The sequence below is a fragment of the Pecten maximus genome, chromosome 4, assembly GCF_902652985.1.
Source record: "Pecten maximus chromosome 4, xPecMax1.1, whole genome shotgun sequence".
NCBI lineage: Eukaryota > Metazoa > Mollusca > Bivalvia > Pectinida > Pectinidae > Pecten > Pecten maximus.
In genome coordinates, this window is record NC_047018.1 from 9820500 (window position 1) to 9841099 (window position 20600).

General features: G+C 36.7%; 1 protein-coding gene and 1 long non-coding RNA gene across 6 annotated transcripts in view; one reads left to right on the forward strand and one right to left on the reverse strand.

Annotated features, from left to right (window-relative positions):
- Positions 1–20600, reverse strand: part of LOC117325174 (E3 ubiquitin-protein ligase MIB1-like) — a 75683-nt gene that overhangs the window by 38739 nt on the left and 16344 nt on the right. The gene's annotated exons all lie outside the window — the stretch shown is intronic.
- LOC117325178 lies at positions 6403–14816 on the forward strand. Of its 2 annotated transcripts, XR_004532207.1 has the most exons (3): positions 6403–6693; positions 7470–7596; positions 14066–14816. It is a non-coding gene; the product is annotated as an uncharacterized LOC117325178 (long non-coding RNA). The 2 variants fall into 2 exon arrangements; XR_004532206.1 differs by lacking the exon at positions 6403–6693 and having other exon boundaries at positions 7003–7596.

A 20600-nucleotide genomic window follows, 5' to 3' on the forward strand; every position in this document is an offset into this window, starting at 1 on the left:
GACAGGGGAGGGGTATATAGACAGAGGAGGGGTATATAGACAGGGAGGGGTATATAGACGGGGGAGGGTATATAGACAGGGGAGGGTATATAGACAGGGGAGGGGTATATAGACAGGGGAGGGGTATATAGACGGGGGAGGGGTATATAGACGGGGGAGGGGTATATAGACGGGGGAGGGGTATATAGACAGTGTTGGGTATAGACAGCTGTGTGGGATAGACAGGGAAGGGCATATTGACAGCCATTACATGGATGGGTATATAGTTAGGAGAGTATACCAGTAGCAGCTGACCACAACCTATTACAACCTTTGTTCCTTATCAGCTCCAAGTTTATCTAGTAGGGATCAGATACAAGGAGCATCCCAAATTGATGAAAGAGCCGAGTAACCATGGCAACTTAATCAGCTGCAACTGGCTACTGTACACACAGACAAGTATATATATACATACACAGGCCTGCACCAAAATTTCCAGATAAACTGCAGCAGGGGAGCCCCACAGGATTAGTACTGTGTTACCCACAGCTGGCAGTGGAGATGGAGGGATCTAGGCTCCCCCTCCATCCACAGTCAAGATAAATGGGTAGTGTCTAGGGGATGATTTGAAATATGCACTGTTGTCAGGGTCAAATTACACATGGGAAAGGGGTGATCCCATCAATGGAAGAGAGGAATGTCTGCTACTAGATACTACCCTCCTCAATCTGTAGTCCTTTTAGTGCTATAGTATTGATGACAGATAATGGTCAATGTCTATGGCCTGCCATTAACAGCTGGTGTCTACACTGTAGGAGCCCCATAGGGGAAATCATACTGTTATATCCTAAAATAAACACTTCTCAGTCACTGGTTCTAAGAAAACAACATTGCCATCACACTATCTTGACAGAGTGATTCTGATAAAATGTTTATGTAACCTATGCAAAAAGGAATTACTGCAGGATATACTACAGTGTTTCAACATCCCTTTATATATGAATCAAGATTTTTATATCTTTTTTTTTTCAGAAAATGAAACCATTACACTTGGATGCAGTACAAAAATGTGTGAGGAGATTCAACTGTTATATTTAGAAATACAGAGCAAAAAAATCAATAGCCAGAACCGCAGGATACAAACAAGAGCACTACTTATGGAAAACCGATTGTCTACAGAGGGCTACAGTGACAATTACAGCTAGGCATTGTCTACAGAGGGCTACAGTGACAATTACAGCCAGGCATTGTCTACAGCGTGCTACAGTGACAATTACAGCCAGGCATTGTCTACAGAGGGCTACCGTGACAATTACAGCCAGGCATTGTCTACAGAGGGCTAGTGACAATTACAATCAGGCATTGTCTACAGAGGCTAGTGACAATTACAGCCAGGCATTGTCTAGAGAGGGCTACAGTGACAATTACAGCCAGGCATTGTCTACAGAGGGCTAGTGACAATTACAGTCAGGCATTGTCTACAGAGGGCTACAGTGACAATTACAGCCAGGCATTGTCTACAGAGGGCTACAGTGACAATTACAGTCAGGCATTGTCTACAGAGGGCTACAGTGACAATTACAGCCAGGCATTGTCTACAGAGGGCTACAGTGACAATTACAGTCAGGCATTGTCTACAGAGGGCTACAGTGACAATTACAGCCAGGCATTGTCTACAGAGGGCTACAGTGACAATTACAGACAGGCATTGTCTAGAGAGGGCTAGTGACAATTACAGCCAGGCATTGTCTAGAGAGGGCTACAGTGACAATTACAGCCAGGCATTGTCTACAGAGGGCTACAGCAACAATTGCAGACATGCAAATGTTGTCCCGACCTGAATGTCACAATAAAACTCATTCAATTCATTGTATTTTGTGATTTTCTACAAAATCCAAGATCAACCAAATAAGACATCTCCGTGAAAATGTAGGGTTTAGTTTTCAAAAATGTTTATCAGGACATGCTTCAGTTTTCAAAAATCTTAATCTCTTCCTGGAATATGAATGTCAAAGTGAAATGATTATCAAAAGGTATTCCAACACAAAACCTTGTAATACAGAGTACACATGGTCTCCTTGCCAACAATCACTAGAACAAAAAAAGTAATTAATTAACACTTATTACCTAGTAATTAATTAACATTTATTACCTAGTAATTAATTAACATTTATTACCTGTATTAAAAGCCGATATCTATATCTCCAATATACTGTTTATCTATACCTTTGCTGTTACAGCATAATTTGTTCATATCAAATATAGCTAGAAATTACCTTTGTGGGAACTTAATGGTTATATCTATTGTTAAAATTAATGAAGCAAAATAAGAACGAATTCCGGTAATAAATATTTCTGTGCCATTTAATGCTGACTTTCTTAAATAGCTTTCATTTTCCTTCCTAGGAAGGAAATCAACCTGGACCTGGCATAAGTACAAAATGACAGGGAAATAGGGAAACAAATACAAAGTAGTGATATATCAGATCTGGGAGTACCATAAGGTTATTTGGGGAGTCAACATCCTAAAGGATCACTTGAGTGCTCTCAGATGAATCAGAAGTGTATAATTTTTATAAATATAGTATGCATAAAATTATCTGTGCATACATAATAAAGTCTGTAATCACGGTGAAAAAAGAAAAAAGAACTATTTTGCATGTAGTAATTTTTACTGTTCAATGGTTGACCTTTATCAGGTCAACCTTGTGCATTTCATCTTCTGTTGGAGCCTTTGAATATGTTTTAATAAGGTTATTATTTGGGATTATTGTTGTATTTGGGAGGGGATGGGAGGGTGTTGGGGAGTGGCTACTTATGATGCAGGTATTGATGGAAATATAGGCAATAAATTAGTTTAAATGTTTTTGCAGTGATGCAAGTTATTCATAAACATACCCCTGACCTTCAAATTTTGCAGAATGGGTTTGTTTCTTGCGTGTAGCATGTATATATTCATCTACAAAAGTGTTTGTGATGTCAGGACTTATATGTGCAGTGGCACTGTTAATCTATCTCAGCTGAGCCTTGCTTAAATGGCAAGTTGATGATTCTTATAAATTTGTGTAAAAATTGATGCTACCTTGGTCCATTACTTCAATAAGAGGAACTGATAGGTTATCTAGTTAGTCTTAACCTTATCAAAGTGTAGTCATTCATGGAAAGGGGCCGAAATAGCTCAGTCAGTCACATAACCTTAGGGTGAAGATCTGAAATTAAAATGATTCAACCATGTTAATTTTGTGTTTCTCAGGAAGTTGAGAAAAGGGCTGGTGTGTGCTGTTGTGGTTGTGTCCTTGGTCAAGACACTTTACTGTTATCTGATGGGTGATACTCCCTACCAAGTTTCATAAAATTCTGAATCTGAAAAACTGAAGAAAGTTGTTCTGACACTCACTTAAACTACAGTGACTGTAAGTAAAATAGTCCTGATGTACAACAACTAAGTTCCTACTGTAATAAACATTAAACAAATGTACATATGGACACGATTTACCAGTTTATTTTGTCAGCTAATCTGGAAAATCATTAGCAAAAGTCTATACATCATTTCTTAGGAAGGGTATAATGAGAGCTGACAGTGGGTCAGACAAGGCCAGGTGCTGTTGTAGGCCTGTGTTGTTTGGTGGCCAGTTCATCAGCTGTAACTCATTAGTACTCCAGCCCATTAGAGGCCCTGGCATTTTGTGATACTCTAGTGACATATTTCTATTCAGAAGGTGTGACACACAAGGGATTATATCTCTCCTCCACTTCTGTACTTGTACTAATAGGCTGTGGAATATATTATGTTAAACATAAGAATTATATATAATTTAGATGATGCTGATTCTGCTCAGAACAGCAGTAACTATATACATTTTTTGTATGCCTTTACCAGCAAACCATAATTGATACATGATATATCAAAGGTTGCTACCCAAGATTGCAACCCGCATACTTAAGTAAATATTTCCATTTTATCAGATTTTAAAATATCTATGTTAGACTATCAGTCACTGTCCCAAATGATGCAAAGCAGAAGCATTCAAATTAATGCAATGAAAATTAGTCATCAATATATTAACAAGGCATTGCATGTGATACATCAAAGTGCCAGGATATACCCACTATAACTTAACCTGCATTAAGTCCTGAGGCCAACTCATACTCATACTAGACCAACATATGAAGTTTTATCAATATCTGTTTAAAAATGAAGTCACTACAGCACCACTACAGCACAAGCTGACAAAGTTTTTCTATAAATATTAAAAATGACCTTGTTCTTGACCCAGAAACAAAATTTTGTTCGAGGTATTCTCATACATCAAAAATGAAATCACTAGAGTGATGTCAAAGATTTTCTATAAATAGTTATGGTGACTCTGACCTTGGCATCCTGAAACATGATCATGTTCAAGGTATTCTCATACTTCTCATACATATGAAAATTTATCAAATCTGTTTAAAGATGAAGTCGATGGAGCACTGATAAAGATGAACGCATTTAAGAACATTCCCAAAATATGTAGCAGATGGCTCTATAGAACTTATCTGCAATTGATATCAACTCAAGAGAAAAAGAGGTCACAATAGACAATTTGAATATTAAACTTTAAAGTCTGTTGACTGACCTTTATAAATTAACCTTTTTATAAGATGCTGTATGTAAGTAAATCAAAACTCCATAATATAACTGTAACTATACCAGCATAAGTAGAGTTTAAAGAAGCCATTTTTCTCTTGAAAATCTGTTGAAACATAAACTAAGAGATGTTGATGATCTATATTTCTCATCTATTAAATGTCAGGAAAGAAAGCCAAAACAGTCATCAATTTGATTGCTTAGTAAAAGAGTGGTCAAAGAAGCCATCTTCAAATCAACATCTAGGTTTCTTTGGTGTTTAGGATTTCTACATCAACGTCCAGTATAAAGGGCGATGTTAGGGGGCAGGAGTTTGATGTTTAGGATCCCACACACCTATACACCTACAGTAGTCCTGTAGAAGAGGGAGGGGTTTTTTGGTCATTAGGATTCAGAGTTTTTTTAATTAAGAACTACTCTACTAAATTCTAATACACATGTATTATTACCTGGGAGATTATTACCAGGGGGATTACACCTACAGAAGTCTGTATATTTTACACATACTACACCTACAGAAGTCTGAATATTTTACACACACTACACCTACAGAAGTCTGTATATTTTACACTACAACTACAGAAGTCTGTATATTTTACACTACACCTATAGAAGTCTGTATATTTTACACACATACAGAAGTCTGTATATTTACACACACTACACCTACAGAAGTCTGTATATTTACACACACTACACCTACAGAAGTCTGTATATTTTACACTACACCTACAGAAGTCTGTATATTTTACACTACACCTACAGAAGTCTGTATATTTTACACACATACAGAAGTCTGTATATTTTACACACACTACACCTACAGAAGTCTGTATATTTTACACACACACTACACCTACAGAAGTCTGTATATTTTACACACACTACACCTACAGAAGTCTGTATATTTTACACACACTACACCTACAGAAGTCTGTATATTTTACACACACTACACCTACAGAAGTCTGTATATTTTACACACACTACACCTACAGAAGTCTGTATATTTTACACACACTACACCTACAGAAGTCTGTATATTTTACACACACTACACCTACAGAAGTCTGTATATTTTACACACACTACACCTACAGAAGCCTGTATATTTTACACACACACTACACCTACAGAAGTCTGTATATTTTACACACACTACACCTACAGAAGTCTGTATATTTTACACTACACCTACAGAAGTCTGTATATTTTACACACACTACACCTACAGAAGTCTGTATATTTTACACTACACCTACAGAAGTCTGTATATTTTACACACACCACACCTACAGAAGTCTGTATATTTTACACACACTACACCTACAGAATTATATTCTGTAGTAATGTATAATAGTGGCTGGGTGGGGCTTATTGGTGTTTAGTATTCCAAACCCACTACACTACTGATGTGCTGTATAAGACCCTGGTAAGGATTCCACACTTACTACACCTACAGTAGTATATATTGGAGTTCATGATTCATTACACACAGGGGAGGAGGTGGATACCGATTTTGTTTAAAAAGGGGACATAACTCCTAAGGTGTACCCTAGAGGGGGGTCCCGACTGGATACCTATCTACAGATAGTGATCCAGGAGGATGGGGCTCTCATTCACCCCATAGACTGACAAGCCACATCTGCCACTAGCTGAGTTTAGTCAGCTGGGGAGGCGGGACAGATAAGATACCTCTCACAATTGATCTGGTGAGCTGGGAAGGTCGGTCTATGGCCTTATAAGCAGAGCGGGTCTAAGATAGACAGTTGGAACCTCACCCTAACCCTGGCAACCATATATGTAACTTAGGGGCCCCAGCGTAACGAAAACTTACTCAACTAACTTCAACCCAAGTTTGCTCAAGCCAAATGTAACTTGATCAAAGCCAAGTTAATGCTATACTTGTTATATCCTATACACACAGCTTTCTTATAAATACATCCTACCTCTTTCTTACCCACTTTCTAAATGACAGTATATCTATAGAGCTTGTTGTATGGTTGGTCTATCTTTCATTGTGTTGGTGGAAATTATTGGCAGCTGATAATGGAAGAGGAGGAAGAGTTTATATACAGGAGGGTCAGGTACATTATTTACTGTACAACATTATAGAGGCAGAGTCAACTCTGCATGACCTAGTTACGACAGTTCTCTACACCTATCTACAGCATGTGCTTTGGTGCAGTTCCACCTTCATAGCATTCTTATTTATAGGCCAATGTCACTTTTTTATATTTAACTTTGAAATATGTATTTTCTAATAACACTAGGTTGTACAGTGAATTAGGACAAATATCTATGTTTTATTGACTTAACAGTTTTTATTGATAAAATATTTCTCAAAGTGAAGTATGACTGATATTTGAAGTTTGATCTGTTGTGCTAATTGCATCATAAAGTTGTATTTATCTGTTATATAGGTAAAGATAATGAGCTTTTGGCAATGTTTAGCTGCAGGTATACATCACATAACTCGGTAAGATGTATGCCACAACTCGAGAACTTTGCAGGGGGTCTGCGCGTAGATTCATCAAATTCCTTCTAACATCACCAATTTCTCGCAACAAGAGCCCCACTAGAGCATGCCCGCAGTATGACGGAGCGCTGGGATGTGACTAGACTAGGGCGGTGTACATCTTTAGGCATGTATCCCTGGCCGTCTAGTGGGGGAAGCCAACGAGCTGTTCTATATATTGCAAGGTCCTGCGTGCTTAACAAGGCTACACCAATCTCTTTGCCAAATATCTATATGCATATTGTCGGTGAGGTAGAGGGCTAACTGTAATGCACACACCGGCGTAGTAACGATGTACGTGTGTATGTGTGTATAATGTACACAGGTAGGGCATTGTCTCTGCAGATTAGTACCTGATGGTCACTGGGGGAAGTCGCCTGGAGAACAGGCTTACCACTACAGTACTAGGCTGGTTTGTTTAGTCTTTAGGAAGTAGTGATCATAAGGATGGATGTCACTTAATGCACAGGATGTAAGTCTTTTACAAATAGAAGTGTGCTGTGTGCATCTTAGTCAGCTAGTAGTCTGTCATTTTGTCTTTATTTTACAGGGAATGTCATAACACTTTGTAGTAAATACCTACTAACCAAATGTTCTCTGGGACATTTAAATTGTGTGTGATTTAATTTGAACTATGAGTTACTCCAAACTTTACTGTGATTACCTTGACCTGCTTCTCACTGCCAGGCATGCTGGGACATTAGTTGATTAGATTACTGTCAGTATGACCAGGTTACTTAAGGATTTACTGGTGCATGTAGCCTGGGCAGCCTGTCCTACTTTCCCCTCCTTATCCTCTACCTCCTACTGATCTGACAGTCACAATCTGTCATATTAACTTCTATTATCATAAAATACCAATATTGGCAACAGTAACATGGATTAACACTGGAATGGCATTTTAGCATTATAATTTTTGTCTCTATATCAATCAATTATACAACCATCATTAGAAGAAAGTTCTGTAAAAATTCTGTAAAAATTTTTCAATAAGTTTAATGTTCAAATATAATAGCTATGGTTATAAGGTAACAACTGTATCAGTGACTGAATATTCCTCAGGCTAAACTATCTTACAACAATGCATGCTGCAGACCTAACACAAAATAAATACAAATGTATGTAAAAAGCATTTCTATGTAAATTTAAGTTTTCATATGGTAGTGAATCCCAATGTTGGTATGTAGAAAGCGTTTCTGTGTAAAACTAACACTATATAATATATCATGTTGTTGTAGACATACATCTGTTTCCCATATATTTAATCCTATGCCCATTATAAGCCAGTAATTACACCAGTATATAGAGTATATTTATACGCTATAGTAGTATTACTATATTGATATGGTGTGAATGTTTGCTGTTTTTATACTCATACCACTGGTTCCTATATTGATACTATGCCTTTTGAAGTTGGTGTGAATGTTTGCTGTTTAATACTCATATTGCTGGTTGAAAGGGTTTTGTTTGCAACCCTGTTATTTTTGTATTTCTTTTTTTCATTTTTTTTTAACTTTAAAATTGACTGATTGCTATGCAATTTCATTTTGAATATTTAGATGTTATAATTTCTTTCCTGGTTTCATTTCCTGTTTTTGATTTTCATTATCCCCCCTTCCAATTTGTTTCCCAGCCAGCTAGAGAGTATTGTAAGCCAGAACACATTTTATGTGTCTGCTATTTTGTAGTTGGTTGAAACCGGGCCAAATAAGTACAGAAACACAAGCATTTGGTCCCCTTCAACCAGCTGTGAGTGGCATTCTTCACACCAGAGGGCGCTGCTGGCATAGCTTACACTTGCATCTGCTGTATCACCTTCATATACACTGTTTATAGGGATCAATAGTCAATAACAGTGTGACCTACTGCACCCTCACCAGGCATGATCCACAAACCATCCCTGTCAATATATCTTGTGTAATGTGTGCAACTTTCCTTTCGAAAACTGGAGTTACTTTGCAGCAGCTCCAAGGCATATCCGCCATTTTGAATAAACAAATGTGTACGAAATGTATAGTAATGGATGCTCTGTAGTTCTAGTTTATGCACTAAAAATTTCAATTGAATGCATGATCTACCCTTGACATTTCAAAATGGCAGACATACTGTGTTATAATATTATCTCTGTACCCTGATACTAATGTTCTCTTTCTTGGTTGCTCTCTATATATACAGGACGCTTTACCCAAGAAATGAATGTTTATGGACAGAACTCTCATCAATCATGTGATCTACCATCAAATTAACCAATTTCCTTACATGTGTAGATGGAGCTGATACACTGAAGATTGCATGTAATCAGCCCAAGACTATATCATCATCATATATTACTTTCAGTTGTACAGTGCCTTGGCTATCAGTGCTCTATATGTAATCAGACATTTTTGTACAAAAATATGCCATTTTATATTCATATCAAAGAAAAGTAAGTAAATGATATCATGTATGATCTAACCTTTCGTAAAACTGATGATGCTAATAAAATTCCTCATGTGCCATACTGACTTTGTACAAATATGTGTAAGAAAGAGTATATGGAGCAGATTGTGGAGGATGATCAAGAGGAATGTAGTGGGGAGCTCAAAGCCAGGTGACTGGCAAGATCTGATTACCAGCTAGCACATGTAGGGAACAGCAGCACATGAAAATGGCTTCAGATTACACTCAGTATACAGCCTTTAATGGAAGCTCTGTGTAAAATCTGTAGTAACTAAGTGTGTCAAATTAATGCCACCATCTTGAAAAGTTTACATGAACTAATAGTAGATAAATTTCTCCATTATCTGTTCTTATGAACATTACAGCACAGCCATGCCTTCCATGAGTAAGGTTCACCAGTATGTCTGTAACTGATAATTGAGGTTGAGAAGTTAGAATGTAATATCATACATACTGGTCAGGTTTCTACAATAGACACTATATTGTCGATGACAGGTTTGAGAAATTAGAAAACAAATAGCAAAATAATGAGAATAATCTGGGGGTAAGTTTTTGTACAGAGTGGAGATTAAACTGATAACAGTATTGAAATAATAAGAGGAACCTGTTTATAGATATTGCTGGATTGTTGTAGAGGATGTGTAGGAGAATGGGGAGAGCATGTAACCAGGGGGTGTGGTATGGTAAATATGGCTGATGTATGTTAAACCTAACTATTTTAACATATAACCAGGGGGTGTGGTATGGTAAATATGGCTGATGTATGTTAAACCTAACTATTTTAACATGTAACCAGGGGGTGTGGTATGGTAAATATGGCTGATGTATGTTAAACCTAACTATTTTAACATGTAACCAGGGGGTGTGGTATGGTAAATATGGCTGATGTATGTTAAACCTAACTATTTTAACATGTAACCAGGGGGTGTGGTATGGTAAATATGGCTGATGTATGTTAAACCTAACTATTTTAACATGTAACCAGGGGGTGTGGTATGGTAAATATGGCTGATGTATGTTAAACCGAACTATTTTAACATGGCAAGACATGTTCCTTTAGGGGTGGAAATACTTAGGAAATAAGGATAATGAACTGACTGTATAGATACAAATGTGAGGTGAGGATAACTTTGGGATATAGACTAAGAACACTGACGGGTGTAGGCTTTACTCTAACAGATAACTGGTAAGTAAGTGTGATGGGTGGACATAACCTTGTAGGACTGAAATATACCCAATGTTGGAATATACAGATATGACTTAAGATGTATATTAGGTTGAGATATTTAATTAAAACACTTTATGGACATGACTTGTGGAAGGCAACGTAATCAGAAAACAAAGCTATAAATCCATTTCAAAATGGTAAGTGGAATTGTGTGTAATGGATATGTCTTACGATACTGTACCAGAGACCAACAATGGTGACAAGTTTCCCGCCTAAAAAGCCTGAGAATGACCTAAGTGTTGGTAACACATGTTCTCAATTACCACTAGAACACTTGGGGCCCCAGTAATGGCTTGACTGAAAACAGACTCATAACTGGTTAAAAAAGGAGCCAGATTCAGGGGCCCTAAAAAGGAGCTATAATGTACACCACATATGGAACAGACTTCCCTGATTTTCCACAACCTCATATGATACAGACTTCATACCTATAGTCTTCAGGGTATCAAAGTGTAAACAGGGTATCAATTTAGTGAACAGGGTCCACAACAACATAGGCATCAATATAGTGGACAGGACCTACAGGTGTACAGGGTATCAATATAGTGGACAGGACTCACAGGTGTACAGGGTATCAATATAGTGGACAGGACTCACAGGTGTACATGTGTACAGGGTATCAATATAGTGGACAGGACTCACAGGTGTACAGGCTATCAACATAGTGGACAGGACTCACAGGTGTACAGGGTATCAATATAGTGGACAGGACTCACAGGTGTATAGGGTATCAATATAGTGGACAGGACTCACAGGTGTACAGGGTATCAATATAGTGGACAGGACTCAGGTGTACAGGGTATCAATATAGTGGACAGGACTCACAGGTGTACAGGCTATCAACATAGTGGACAGGACTCAGGTGTACAGGCTATCAACTTAGTGGACAGGACTCACAGGTGTACAGGGTATCAACTTAGTGGACAGGACTCACAGGTGTACAGGCTATCAACATAGTGGACAGGACTCACAGGTGTACAGGGTATCAATATAGTGGACAGGACTCACAGGTGTACATGTGTACAGGGTATCAACATAGTGGACAGGACTCACAGGTGTACAGGGTATCAATATAGTGGACAGGACTCACAGGTGTACAGGGTATCAACATAGTGGACAGGACTCACAGGTGTACAGGGTATCAATATAGTGGACAGGACTCACAGGTGTACAGGGTATCAACTTAGTGGACAGGACTCACAGGTGTACAGGCTATCAACATAGTGGACAGGACTCACAGGTGTACAGGGTATCAATATAGTGGACAGGACTCACAGCTGTACAGGGTATCACCATAGTGGACAGGACTCACAGGTGTACAGGGTATCAACTTAGTGGACAGGACTCACAGGTGTACAGGTATCAAACATAGTGGACAAGGACCTCACAGGTGTACAGGGTATCAACATTAGTGGACAGGACCTACAGGTGTACAGGTATCAACTATAGTGGACAGGACTCACAGGTGTACAGGGCTATCAACATAGTGGACCAGGACTCACAGGTGTACAGGGTATCAACTAGTGGACAGGACTCACAGGTGTACAGGGTATCAACTATGGTGGACAGGACTCACAGGTGTACAGGGTATCAATATAGTGGACAGGACTCACAGGTGTACAGGGTATCAACATAGTGGACAGGACTCACAGGTGTACAGGGTATCAACTTAGTGGACAGGGTCCACAGGTGTACAGGGTATCAACTTAGTGGACAGGACTCACAGGTGTACAGGGCATCAATATAGTGGACAGGACCTACAGGTGTACAGGGTATCAACATAGTGGACAGGACTCACAGGTGTACAGGGTATCAATATAGTGGACATGACCTACAGGTGTACAGGGTATCAATATAGTGGACAGGACTCACAGGTGTACATGGTATCAACATAGTGGACATGACTCACAGGTGTACAGGTGTATAGGGTATCAATATAGTGGACATGACCTACAGGTGTACAGAGTATCAATGTAGTGGACAGGACTCACAGGTGTACAGGGTATCAACATAGTGGACAAGACTCACAGGTGTACAGGGTATCAATATAGCGGACAGGACTCACAGGTGTACAGGGTATCAACATAGTGGACAGGACTCACAGGTGTACAGGTGTACAGGGTATCAACATAGTGGACAGGACCTACAGGTGTACAGGGTATCAACATAGTGGACAGGACTCACAGGTGTACAGAGTATCAATGTAGTGGACAGGACTCACAGGTGTACAGGGTATCAATATAGTGGACAGGACTCACAGGTGTACAGGTGTACAGGGTATCAACATAGTGGACAGGACCTACAGGTGTACAGGGTATCAACATAGTGGACAGGACTCACAGGTGTACAGGGTATCAACATAGTGGACAGGACTCACAGGTGTACAGGGTATCAACATAGTGGACAGGACCTACAGGTGTACAGGGTATCAATATAGTGGACAGGACTCACAGGTGTACAGGGTATCAACATAGTGGACAGGACTCACAGGTGTACAGGGTATCAACATAGTGGACAGGACTCACAGGTGTACAGGGTATCAACATAGTGGACAGGACCTACAGGTGTACAGGGTATCAACATAGTGGACAGGACCTACAGGTGTATAGGGTATCAACTTAGTGGACAGGACCTACAGGTGTACAGAGTATCAACATAGTGGACAGGACCTACAGGTGTACAGAGTATCAACATAGTGGACAGGACCTACAGGTGTACAGAGTATCAACATAGTGGACAGGACCTACAGGTATACAGGGCCCACAAGTGTACAGGGTAACAAGCTAATGGCCGGGTCACAGGTGTATGGGCTAACAGGTATACACGGCTATAGGTTATCACTATGAAGTATGACTGCATTAAGATTGAAGATAGGGTTAACAGACAAATTAGTGTTTTCACCAAACTTTCTTACAGTAGATACATTATACCATTTAGGCCTACATACATTTAAACATCCAGGCCTCACCTGGCAGATCATCACAAAAATACAACTTGTAGAAATATTATTACATAATTTAATCCACAGTAGTGCCCCCTATGGTGACCCATACACAACATCTGATGGAATTATCACAGATTCAGGCCTTGAATGTCTACTTTGTTGATATTAGAAATAATTTGATCATCTACATACCAGGTATATCAAAATATTGAGTTGTGAATCAATACATTTGTCAGTAATACATGGACCATATTAAAAAAACAACATGATTTTACTTAAAAGGTCTTTGTTTGCATGACAATGATGTAGAATTTCTCTTCAATGTTGCAGAGAGGATTGGGTTTCAAGGAAGCAGTTTATGTTGCAGAACATAACGGGATATAAATAATAGTGATATTAAATACAGGACAAATTACAGCTGAAGACATCTATTTCTCACTGAAATTGTCTACCTTTGATATATACCTTTGCCTGATATACAGTGTAGTATTGAGGATCTGTAAATTGAACTACACTGAAACTCACTTGTGTCAAACGTGTGTCAAATTTGCTCAAAATGAGTCAGCTGATGTAAAGTTTCACTTAATCCCAATATTTGTCCTCATTATAACAGTAAATTAAGAATGGTGTCTCAAAAACTGTTAACTTAAATACAACAAGTGTCCAGTACATTTCTCAATCAAATACAAAACTTACAACAAATGTTACACACTTCCACCTAATTTCAGGTGAATTTGTTTTGCTCTAGTCGAATGGTTAGTTCCTGAATCCATTGCTGTAAATTTCTGTGACAACTGATTGACTATTTTTGTTTATACATGCCACAAAATTTAATGTCAAGATAAGGCTGAAATTGTTTATGACCTCAGAATAACATTTCACTGATGTTTGTAATTAAAGGACAAAGAAAACAATAGCACTGATACACCAGCAAATGATTGTTTACCATATGTTTAAAGTCAATGATCCAGGTAAGACTATTGATTTCGGAATGAATGTATGCCATTCATTGGCATTCACAATTATAGAATTAAATTTTGTTGATAATTTGGTATTTAATTCAATAAATTTCTCAAACTGATGTAAAATTTGTGTCTTTATTTTTCTGAAGCATGTACATGATGATATCACAAGCTGAAAGAACTGTACAAACAGTATTCCTTCTGTTGTCATTAAATCTTTATTAAGTGATCATACAGTGAACAACTTCTTCATTAGGTACAGTTGACCTTAGATTGATACATGATGTTCCTGAGGCTAGAAAATGTATAAAGACTTAGGTAGGGGACCTCTATTTATTCTACAGCCATGTCAGATGATGGGACGGATACAAAGTGGCAATTATGAACCTGACAAAAGTTAAGTTACTGTAAGTTATCATATTACTGTTTATCCAATCAGAACATAAAACCAATAAATCTGTAAGGGATCAAATATAAGAATAGCCTAATCAGTAAAACACATACTGGTGGTCAACACTTATCCTTAAGACTGAATTCTATCTAAACCTTTCATTCACCATGAACTTCGACGTTGAAAAGGCTGTTTTCTTCAATTCTAAAATATGTAATCTGTCTGTGATTTTTTTACAAGATAATGTAAATTAGGGGGCGAGATGGTAGGAGGAGTTAAGATGGGTGAGGGGTGATGTGACTTGGTATGAAGTATGAATGACATCATCCTGCAGCTGCAGAAGACAGAACTACTGTAGCATGACTAAGACTGAGATACCACTCAAATTCAAGTCAACCCCAATTACACTGTACCTATGATAGGTTTAGGAAAATCTGCACATTGTGCATAATGCATCACTCTATGGGTAATGCCCTTTAATAGGAGGAACATTTCTATGTTTTCAATCAGATACACATTTCTATTGTCCAACTTCATCAGCAGACAGCTATCTCATATTTGCTTAGTAATCAGAAATTTAATTTATTTTCATCTCAATCGTTGGTTATTCTCTCTAAAAGAAGGCATAGCAAGCAAAAGAAATCCCCTTGCATGCCAAGTATACCTTCTGATATATATTATGCTGCAAGCCGTATATTAATAGTAAAAGTGACCTTGTCTTTGTGACCTAATTTAAAGCACTCTGAAACATGAACTTATCGTTCAAGCTAGTCGTTCAGAGTAATCTTCATTGTATTAAGTTATTATTGAAATCTTCTTAAAGATGACAAAGATTTTACATAAATAGCAATCATTATCTTGGCACCCTGAGACATAACCTCATTCGAGGTATACTCAGAATTTAACAAAAATTGGATAGAAATCTGGTTAAAAATGAAGTTGACAAAAGAGAACATATGAATGTACACATATGCACAATACAAACAGAATGCAATATCTCCTCCCTGACATTGTCACAAGTGGATAATCACTGTGGTGTTTTAATACATAAAACCTATACAAATCATAGCTCTATGAATATGATTACATTCTGATAGTTGATACAAATCAAAAATTCAATTTCACTGCATTAGACACTGCCATTCCTAAAGGTACATAAAAAAGGAGCTCTATCCAAACAAAGTAACACACAGTGAACAAATGAGCATGTGTGCAAAATTTGACGAATGCTGATGACAAAACTGTATTCCAAGATGGTGTATTCTGATAAAAGGTCTATTGTTTGCTTGTTTAATGGGTTAATTAATCAACAACAAGGGTAAATTTGTGCCAGAGCTTCTTGTAGTAGCTGGTGGCTACCTCATCTAAGATTGGAAGGCCTGTCACATACTAAATGAGCAAACTGTCCTGTATAGGGATCAAACCTCAACTCCGACCTTTATTACATAATCTGTGGTCTGTAATACACAGAGGTACGTAGATTTGTCTGTACTGTATATCTAACACCCAGAACTACGTAGATTTGTCTATAGATTTGTCTGTACTGTATAATGTATACCTAACACACAGAACTACGTAGATTTGTCTGTACTGTATAATGTATACCTAACACCCAGAACTACGTAGATTTGTCTGTACTGTAAAATGTATACCTAACACACAGAACTACGTAGATTTGTCTGTACTGTAAAATGTATACCTAACACACAGAACTACGTAGATTTGTCTGTAATGTATAATGTATACCTAACACCCAGAACTACGTAGATTTGTCTGTACTGTATAATGTATACCTAACACACAGAACTACGTAGATTTGTCTGTACTATATAATGTATACCTAACACACAGAACTACGTAGATGTGTCTGTACTGTATAATGTATACCTAACACACAGAACTACGTAGATTTGTCTGTACTATATAATGTATACCTAACACACAGAACTACGTAGATTTGTCTGCTGTAGGTGCTGTTACCTATCTATTTATATCACCAATGATGCTATGTTGCTAGAAGAAGCATGCCAAAAACTCTAAACCAGGTATGCAGCCTGTACTTTCACTAGAGTCTGCGGCACAAGTCTGTAGAGATTAATTTCACCAATGTTGATCATACAAAATCAAACACAGGATAGAGTCTGTTGTCACAATCAGAAAATACATCCATAGGAAGACAAGATGGACAGACACTAAAGATAAATAAAACAAATGGGAAGGAAGAAAGAAATGCAAATAGACAAATACAATTTTTTTGATGGAAAATGCTTAGTAATAATGACAAAGATTACATGTGATACTCTGTCACTTGTCCAGCTTTGTCGGTAAGACCATTATTGTACAAACTGCTAAATACACTAAAAGTTACATATTTATACTCCAAACTCCACCAAATCTTTCCCTCATAGTATAGTTGAAACATCATATTGTATATGTTGTCATTTTTAAAAACTGATGCATTCAGAAACAAAAGTTATGAATTCCCAAAATCACTAATTTTCCCACAATGTTCCTTAATTGGACATTTTCAACTAAAAATCACCTTATCCTTAAGTAAGAAGTAAACTTCACTGATATGCTTTAGAATATGTTTCAATAAATGTAAATGTTGAAATTAAATGAACTTTTACATAGACATCAATATTATATACTAATTTCTCAAAATCTGAAATATTTTAGTAAATCAAAGTACATGTGCATGAGGATTGAAATACACGAGAAAAGCAAATATTATATAAATGTAAAATGGCATGTAATAAAGACATTTTTATTGTTATTTAAGTACATTCCGAATGTTTACTGATGATTATTCCATGTCATTTTAAGGAATTGTATTTACTTTAAAAAGGCTGTGGTTGCGTTAAAGTTCTGATGAACAGTGAAGAATTACATTTTTAATACTCGCTTGAGACAAAACAACTGGCCAGGGTTTCTTCTATCACAATAAAATAAATCTGTATGGCTTCTATATTATTCTGGTCAAATCAAGTTTTATTTTCTGCTGCCAAATCTAGATATCCTTAAATACCTAGTACTGACCAGCTATTTCTGAGACTAAATTATGCTATATAATATATATGTTTTGTGTGATAAAATTATGATTAGTTGATAGCTATCAAGTCATGAAATACTAACCAGCAGTCTTTAATTTAGTTTTTCTTTTTAAATTTGATTATGCTACTGTAATCTTGACACACTTAATAAAGTGGAAATGAATTTAAATGAAGAAGACTTTCACTTCGACTAAAAGGCGTTGTGAATGAAATAGCTGACCAAAGGGGAGATAACTATTCATACCACACAGATTTCACCAGCTAATTATATATATGTATACATTATTGGAGGCGTCCATGGAACCAAACCTAAAGGGGCTATATTGATGAACATTGTAATTTGATACTTTGTTACTTTGTCTACAATCAGATGTATGGAAATGTATTCTCACTTTGATTTCCATCACTATACCAATATGATACAAAAGACATACGGTAGGTTGATTTGCTCAAATCAAAATACTCACACATTTAATTCAATACTGCTACACAAACATGCACTTTCATAATAATGAACAGAAATGTTGACTTTGTAATTGATCAATAAAGGTTACCTATCATGTTCTATACAGTCCTCATGCTTCCAGTAGTAAATACATTCACATGCAATAAATACTTCCACAACATTCAGGAGACTAAAGACCATGGTTAATCAACCTTGACTACTGATTATAATAGCTTTCGAACTAACATTTAAAATAATTCAGACTTTCATGGTATTTTGTTATAATGACCTCTACTAATTATCCTTGATGGCAATATTTAAAACAATTCTTATTTTCAATACATTTTGTTATTATGACCCCTACTTTTTGAATTAATGATGTTTGTAATTTGACAAAATAGTGTGATAAATGTTTTTGCTTTACCTTTAAAAATGAACTCTATTTGTCATCATTATCAATAAACTCAAATGCATTGTTTTTTTACCCTTATTTATATTTATTTGATTTACCAATTTTTGTAAAGAAAGGTTCTGAATACTCAACCATCATAACCCTTATCTGTAGAATGTATTACCTTGCTAGGAACCTCTGGAAACTACACTATCACAACTAAACATAATTATTGAATGCAATCTATCTATTTTACAACAATTGTTAAACAAGTAATACCAACATATATAAATCACACTTGTTGGCCAGATGGAATATCATCAGGGGTTTTTACTATGGGAGGAGACTGGAGCTACCAGAGAAAACCCAAGTGGTCAGGCAGCTGACCCATACCTTTTCGAATTTGATCGGGGAATCAAACCTCGGCATAATCGTCATTTCACCAACATTTATTTTGTATCAAAATGAAACAGAGTGTTGATAACAGACCATAACTAATACATAAAGGAGAGAAACAACAACAGTTGTGAATCATACACCTCTGTGACCACTATATAACATTTAAACAGCCATGAATCTACTGAGGACCTTATATAGATATCAAATATCTACTGAAGACCTTATATAGATATCAAATATCTACTGAAGACCTTATATAGATATCAAATATCTACTGAAGACCTTATAAAGATATCAAATATCTACTGAAGACCTTATACAGATATCAAATATCTACTGAAGACCTTATATAGATATCAAATATCTACTGAAGACCTTATATATATATCAAATATCTACTGAAGACCTTATACAGATATCAAATATCTACTGAAGACCTTATATAGATATCAAATATCTACTGTAGACCTTATATAGATATCAAATATCTACTGAAGACCTTATATAGATATCAAATATCTACTGAAGACCTTATACAGATATCAAATATCTACTGAAGACCTTATACAGATATCAAATATCTACTGAAGACCTTATATAGATATCAAATATCTACTGAAGACCTTATACAGATATCAAATATCGTCTATGAGAGTCACAGCCATGAATCTACTGAATACCTTATATAGATAATCAAATATTGTCTATGAGACTGGTATGATACTCTAGTATCCCTCTTTCTGGTCCATTCTTACAATTTTATGATACCATATAGATGATCATCAGCATATTTTGACCTACTTGAATCTTATCTAGCCTAAGGTGGGAATATTTCCCTCCTACTACAAACTTTGACAAATGAGTTAACTTCAATACACGTTTCTTTATTATTGGAATGTTATGCAAAATCAAATTCTTATTATGACTACATAACAGATTATAGTCTTTGATCCTTAATTAGTTCTTGGGTAATTTATTGACAATGTTCTTCTTTTGCTCCAAATCCGAGGACCCCATTGTCCTTCAAATCTAGTAGAAGTCCTGGAAATCTTACTTCTCGACATCTCCACAACCAGGATAAGATGAGAAACCAATCCCAAGGAGTTACCACTGTTCTCTTCATTTAATTTAATTTCATACAAGGTAAAGTGTATTTAGATATGACTTTGTCATTTCTCTGTTATGACATTTCTTATTGATATCTGATGTGTTTCTTTTACTCAA